We start from the raw sequence: 7,771 nt of genomic DNA, 5'->3' as shown, positions 1-7,771 counted from the left end.
GGTTGGTGCCTTTATATAAGCATTGTTTGGCGTGGGCTTCACACATCATATCCGAGATTTTCGAGAAATCGTCTAAGTGGTCCAAGATTCCCTAAGGTAACCGCCATGCACGTTGACCACCCTTTGAATCTTTCGGCATGTGGGCCAAATTCCAAGGATCGTGGGAGTGTTTGGATATGCATGCTGAATTCGTTAGCGAGCATGTCTTGCAAGTCGCTAGGTCGGCGCATGTGCTAGGTCACCAGGTTGGTGCCTGTGCCAGGTTGCCAGGTCGCACCTGGGCCAGGCTGCTAGGTCGGCGCCTGTGCCAGGCCACCAGGTCGCACCTATGCCAGGTCGTGCCTATGCTAGGCTGGCAGGTGGGACATCATCAATTTGACTAAGACAATTTGTTGCCAAATTGGTTTCGAGTGTCACCTATTTGTTCTGAGGTGCCATGTATTGCAATATCATGGGAGGGCCAAGTCCGCCCTCATGACCTATAATAAAAGAAACTCAGAATTTATGAAATTATCCTTATTATTTGTTAGTCCATCTTTGTACATAAATCAAATGTTAAATTTGACCTTGAAGATGGCTTCGCTCTTGACGAATTTACAGATAAAATTATTCTCTTGTGGATTTGACTCAAGGAGCTTTTATAGTTAGAAGATAAAAACTCTGTTTGGATATTTTAATAATTTATTTTTTATGATTAATATGCGTAAGGGTAACATGGATATTTTGAAAAATTAATGTATTATCTTAACACTTATCAAAGGGAGGTAACTAGGGTTTTTATTTTATTTCAAAATTATAAGAGAGAATTTTGTTAAAATAAAACCGGGAGGTTTTTATATTTTACCCTATATAATAATATAGCCGTTGGGTCTGTTGCTTAATCTTTTTTCCCCTTCAGTAAATTTGGATCTTAGTGAGTGGATTCAAAAGTGACTGTTGGGGCTTTTTTTCTTAGGATGCCGCTGATATACATGATATCTAATAAAAAAAGGGAGAATAATGGTTCAGTCATGAGTCAGAATTTTTAGGCCTAAAATACAGTTGGGGTGAGTGAGTGTTAATTCGGAATTGATTTCAATTCACAGTCAGACAAATGTGGAATTCAGAAACCTGTATTGGGTCTATCCCTTACCAATCAACTGGTATTACAAATGAGGTAATCAATCAAAAGTTATTTATCAAAATTCATGGATTGATTTGATGGTAAAAAATTATTATGGGGTAGCCCAGTACATGGAAAGACAATTAGACATGGCATATTGCTCTCCTAGTCTTTTCATCCTCCCATGTTTAAGGTTCAAGATTGAATTCCAAAGGATGTGGTTTTGTTCTTATAAAATTTGTTTTCACACTGTCCTCACAACATTTGAAGCCATGCATTAGGACATTTTCATGTTTGAATATTTTCATTCATGATATTTCCCATGCATAACCGAAAGGGCTGTGAAGACCATAATTGTGAATAAGAAATATGAAATCGAATTTCAATCTCTTTTTTCACACTAGGAGTAGGAGTGAGGTTCACAATACACCTTATAATGGGTGTTTTTGGGGTTTGACCTGGTTCAGGGAATAGACGAATCTTAAACTGATTCCTCTAAACTAGATTAAAAAAACTAAAAAAAAAAGAGAAACGATCATTGATGTAAGCAAATACACCCCTATTGCATATTGGCCTATATCGATATTTTAAACCTTGAATAGGAATTGCAATTCGCAAGGGAATGTTGCAACCTTAAATCAGTGGGTGCCCCGCACTACCTACCACCGGGTCCTGGCTAAATGTGGATTGCTTCGACCATTTCGATTGAGTCCTTTTATTTTTTAATTTTTGTGGGATGACTTGGCAAAATCCTTGATTGATATATGCTGCAGCTTCAGATTTTGTTATTATTAATTAATCCATCTAATTGTCTATACATTTACCCGAGCATTCTACATCAAGCCATCCACGACCAATTTAAGGACCAGTCCGATCAAACGGTCACTTGGTTGGTTTTATTTTTTGTAAGAGATAGGTGGAAGGAAATACATGGTACGTAGATCTGTTCATGGGCCGGGCTTTGACTATGTATCAACTGAATATATTCAGGCCCGAGTCTGAGCCTGGTCCGACCATCGGCCCTAGGTCTTGAGCCTGAGTTTGACCCTTATATAAAGCCCGAAGTCCGAGTATGGCCAAAAATTTGAAAATAGATTTTTTTTCTTTTTTATTCAATAAAAGTGTTTTATTTATATAAAAAACCTTCAAAAATAAAAAACAATAAACATCTCATTATTACTTGAAAAAAAAGAGAAGAAGAACAAAAAATATTGTATATATATTTTTTATTAATAAAATATATTTTTTTATTATTTAATATATAATATCATGTTGGGCTCGGGTCGAGATTTTTTGAGAAAGCCCAAGCCTGACCTGAAAAAATGCCAGGCTAGGTGCTTTAGGCCCGAGCCCGAACCTATAGGCCTAAAGTTATGACCAAGCCCGACTTATAACGGGCTGGGCTGGGCCGAGCCATCGGGCTACCCGGCCTATGAACAGGTCTAATGGTATGAGAGTGGCTTTGACCAATAAACCCCAATGATTTTGATAATTAACCAGTAATTACTTGTTACCAATAATGACAGCATTTGATTGGTTATAAGTATTTTCAAGTATAATGTTGAACTCTTGTGAGATATATTGGTTGGCATGGAACCATCCCATTAGTTTGCATGTTTGCAAAAGGATGATGATAACGGAACAAGTTTGAAGAGGGTTTTGTAAATTTTGAATCCTATCTAACTTCCTATACCTCTCACCTCTCAACCTATACTCTTCCCAAACTATACTCTTCCCAAAAAACTTGTAGTAGATTGGTGCTTAGAATCTAAACCCTTTCCACACATTAAATGTAAAATCATCCTTAACCCTACTCTTATTGCATTTGAGAGTGGAGTGAGTTGGTCCAAACCTGCATGTAATCTCTTATTACTTTTGAAATAATATTATTAAATTGAACACATGAATTATTACGTAATTTCATATGCCTTCCTACAATATAAAGTTTAAGAAAGGTTGGCCGGTTTAGCTTAATACCATATCTGCCATATTCAATGTAAAATCCCAAATCCCATCACTGCTCTAAATTTATTTTTCAACAAAAAAAAAAAAAAAAAAACTCAAAGACGAGTAGAGGTGATAAGTTGCCTTCCCAATTTCACGTATGGGTGGATATCCATCTAGCATATTGTTTTTTATGATGCGGCAATTATTTTTATTTAAAAAACAAAATCAGCGATGTTGTTGAACACCGCCTTATTTAATTATTTAGATTTAATTTAAAGATTTTAGAACATGGAAATGAAGCAGCACCGGATTCTTGCAAATCAAAATAATGACAATGAAAATAATAATATTGATAATGTATGAGAATCGGCACCGACAGGATATGATTTGGCAGATCTCATGTTTACTAACCACATTCATGGCACTTGTGGAATCTTAATTGGTTCCAAATTTGAAACAATCTTTTGATAGGTAAATTTGAAACAATCGCAGAAGGTTTATAATTTAAAAGATAAAAAACCAGAAAGAAAAGGATAGAGGGCAATTAGGAACACAAAGCTAGTTAGAAACTTAGATAAGAATATAAGGATAAGCTCCCAACTCCCGAGAGCTTCAAGACTATTGGGTCTACTGCTGCTTAAATAATTGGTCCCATACCCTTGCAGATCAATTAATAATCAAGGTGGAAATCAAGTGGGCTGGGTTTGGCGTCCAACTAGAGCTCGACTAACCAACCCAACCTAAGCTAGCATACAATATAGTGTCATACACTGTTGAGACCCAACCAAAATTTTATACTTTTAAATTCATTTGGAATCAACTGTCCCATCAAATCATTATTGACCCAAACTGGTTGAACCGATGACAGGGCAATTGATCGGGTTCCGGGTATCTGGTTTGCTTGTTTGTTACCAGTGGACGAACCGTTTTGGTTGAACTACGAGACAGATGAATGAGAGAGCTGACGGAGTGACGTCTGACGGGGTATATTATATAGGTCTGGTCCGGCTTTCAAAACGTTGTCTGCACTGCTGAACCTGAATCAGATCCTTACAAAAACCTCCTAAAAAAAGGTTTGGCCGGTTTCTGGTGCATGGGATATCAGGTCAATAATTCACAAGGGCGATGCCTGGTGGTGGTGGTCCATTTTCGGAGAGGCACCTCTGGAGGACAGTCTTACTCATCCATCATTATACGAATCCGGAATCCCCTTCGCTCAAGTGGTTAACTCATCCTAACATCTTAGCTTTATAACTCTACACTCTTTTGTGGTTCGTTGCGTGTTCCACTTCCACTACGCTCTCTGCCATTCCAAACACTTATATATATATATATATATATATCAAGAAGTCAAGAGAGAGAGAGATTGTGAAGTTATGGTTTTTTGAACTGGAACCAAAAATAAAAATCATATTAACTGGAATCTGAATTTTCATTATGTGACTCAACAAAGATAGCAATAATTTACACCAACTGTAAAAGTAAAAGCCCATCTTTTCCCCTTGCAAGCCATGCTGACAACTCGAACCATCTCTGTAACCATAACTGCTGCTGCTGCTGTAACTACTACCACAGCAGGTAATTACGAGACATGGCCACTCCCCTCCAACTCTAAAGCAACTTACAATAGAATTCAAATATTCCGAGCATGTCCCTTCAATTTCTTCTCCACCACTCATCAACTTCCCAGATTCTGAACTTGCTCCTGTTCTTTTCTCCCTGTTTTCAATCAAATCCGAGTATTCCGAACTTGTCCCTTCTCTTCCCTCTCCACCACCACCACCACACCCACCTCTTCCCCTGTCACAAACCGAACCCGGCCTTCTCACCACCTCCCAACCATCCGATTCCCAAAGTACTCTCCTATCAGTAGCTAATTCCCTAATCCTCTCTCTCGCAGAAACTGAGTCGTGCGAAACACAATTGTTACCGATTTCTGCCTCTTCTTCTTCTTCCTGTAGTACTTCATCTTCGTCTCCGTCGTCGCAAAATTCCGAACTAGACCAATCTAATACGCACCGTGGCGATGGTTCCGTAATGGTACCGGCCGATACGAATGGGTGGCGTAAAAGCTGCTCGCAACTCCACCTTTCGCTTGGTTCCCTCTTCAGGCATTTACTAAGGAAATCGCGACCCAATTCTGACAATTGAGCTGGAGCCTCCGGCAATTCATCGGAGAAACCGATCCTAAACATCGTTGCCGCGGCATCTCCACAATCTGCCCACGCCGGCTTACCCGTGATCATCTCGATAATCGTGCAACCCAACGACCAGACGTCAGCTTCCGGACCCTGCCGCTCCCGGCGAATTACCTCTGGCGCCATCCAGAGCGGGCTCCCTCGAGGCAAGATCAACCCTTCGTCCTTGGAATCGGCGTCTCCGATGGAGACCCGCTTGGCGGAGCCAAAATCAGCAAGCTTTGCGACGCCGAGGGCGGAATCCACCAGAACATTCCTGCCCTTGACGTCGCAGTGGACGATGCCCCTGGAGTGCACATAGCTCAAAGCAGAGACGATGCACCAAGTGTAGGACCGTACAATGCGTTCCTCCAAACCTTTCCCGCCAAACTGGGTGGCCAAGTCAGCAATGGTACCTCCGGGTAAATATTCCATGTGCAGATTCCGATACGATGTAGTGGCGGTCTCGTGTGTTATGTCGTCGCCGAGGTACTCCACCACGTAAGGCGAAGATAGAGACTTGAGAATTCTAATCTCGTTCTCCAAAGATTCGTGTTGAAAAGGGATGGACGAATTCGGATTGACGGACTTCACTGCAAAAGGTCGACCGTCGGACTCTGCGAGACTGACGGTCCCAAACGAACCTTTTCCTATGCAATTCCCTCTGATCCATCGAAGCTGCTGCTGCTGTTTCTTTTCCATTCTAAAGAGAGAGAGAGAGAGAGCGAGCAAAGAAATAGAAAGTGAGAATGTTTTGTTGTGGATTTGAATTGAGACCGGGAAAGTATTTATACAAGGGGTGGGCACTGGCCAGTTGGGATGGGAAGTTCAGGGGGCCCTTCTATTACACTTTTTTGGTTGTAAAATAAAATTGTGAAATTATTCTGAGATTGGAATTTGGAGGTGACGTATAAGTCTTAATTAGGCGGGGAGGGTTATGGTCTATAATTATCCTTAGGGTGGGACACATCACACATCTCAACCGTTGAAACCATACACTAATTAATACATACAGATACAGTGTATTTGGGCGCGTGGTCACAGCAGCCTAGAAATTGGGGATGAGAAATGAGAATATTCCGCTCCGCCGCTCGGGTCTAGACTCTAGAGGCATCTCTCATTGCACCAAATTATTGTTTGTGGTTAATTTTTTATTTATATATAATATAAATAAACTGATTCGAATTGGATTGCCTGAAAAGAAAACAAAAATGGTCTCACGGTTTATTTAGGGGAACCGGGGCACTATGCAACCGCCCTCCATGAGAAAATGTATAAATTTCAATGAATTTTATACATAAAAAATTCAGCAACTAACATGCAGTTGCCACGATATGACCATGTTTTCCCTGCAGCATTTCAACATTCTTTCTCTAATATTCCCTGGAAATTGGAATCCACCCAGTATAATTGTTCACTTGGATACTCAAACCTATATTCTTTTTTTTTTCTCTCTCTCTCTCAACTTATTTGTGACACGGTAGGTCTCAATTCTCTCATCCTGAGTCAGCGGTAGCGCCACGTCTGATAAAAGTTTATCCATGCTCACAAACGTTGTTCAGTGATGGCATACTATGATACGAAAAGACGAACCGAGAGGTCTGAAATGGATAAGTTGGGGACTTGGGAGTTGGGACAGTTCCTTGAATGCAAAACGAACACGAAACGAAAAGAGATCGAGTGTGATGGTTGGCAATTCGACGTGTACAAGTAAGAGTTCCCTTATTGAAGGATCGTGCCAATACAGCGATTGACAGGTAGGCATTAGATAACAAACTAAAACTGAAAAAACGGTCGTCTTAATCGAGTGGGACGGACCTGTATTATATGAAATTGCGAATTTTGATGGACATTTGTCACGACGTCACGTAGAGTATGTGGCACGCATGGGAGCAACATCGACCCCTTGGTTGGTCCCATCATATCCATGGGTTCTTAGATCAGATGGGATCCCTAAATCATGGTGATGCTTGGGATACACGCTGATTTTTCTAATGAAAATTTTCATAAATCACTCATTTTTAAATTTGATGATTTTATAAGAAATTTGATGTAACCGATTCTAGTTACTTATCATTTTTCTTTGGCTAACTACATCCTCATCTAGTTAGTTTGAAAGTGGCCGACGATTCAGGGGCTGAAGTAGAGCTCCCTAGTGTAGTACAACCCAGGTGCTCCATGCAGGAGGTGATCTGGTTACCAGCAACAACGGGAACTGAACCGACTACTTCTTGCTGAAGATGATTTGCTCATCTCTGTAGACGGCGGGAACTGAGAGACCTGCATGAACTGAATCAGAGAACCCAGGGGTATTTATCCGACGAGGTCACTCCGATGGCTAAGTCAGCACTTAGTAGCGAGCTGAGAATGATATTAGAGAATGAGAGATCTAGAGAGCAGGGGTTACCATCTCCTCCTGCCCTAGGGGGGTGAGGCCTTTATATACTGGAGTCCTCATGGGTTTGGTGGAGCAGTTCCTGGATTCCCGCTGTGATGGGACCTGCTTTCATGTTAGGTGGGGATAAAGCCACTAACTGGTAAGGTT

At 40.9% G+C, this 7,771-nt stretch overlaps 1 pseudogene across 1 annotated transcript; it reads right to left on the bottom strand.

Moving 5' to 3' along the window:
* Positions 1 to 4,368: 4,368 nt before the first annotated feature.
* On the bottom strand, positions 4,369 to 6,104 carry LOC148870394 (mitogen-activated protein kinase kinase kinase 18 pseudogene; annotated as a pseudogene). The gene has a single exon (XR_016107263.1). The product of XR_016107263.1 is annotated as a mitogen-activated protein kinase kinase kinase 18 pseudogene (transcript).
* Between the last annotated feature and the right edge of the window lie 1,667 nt (positions 6,105 to 7,771).

This window comes from Nelumbo lutea, chromosome 2, assembly GCF_056320005.1.
Source record: "Nelumbo lutea isolate HS-2025 chromosome 2, American lotus-T2T, whole genome shotgun sequence".
NCBI lineage: Eukaryota > Viridiplantae > Streptophyta > Magnoliopsida > Proteales > Nelumbonaceae > Nelumbo > Nelumbo lutea.
This window is presented reverse-complemented; position numbering and strand designations above follow the sequence as displayed.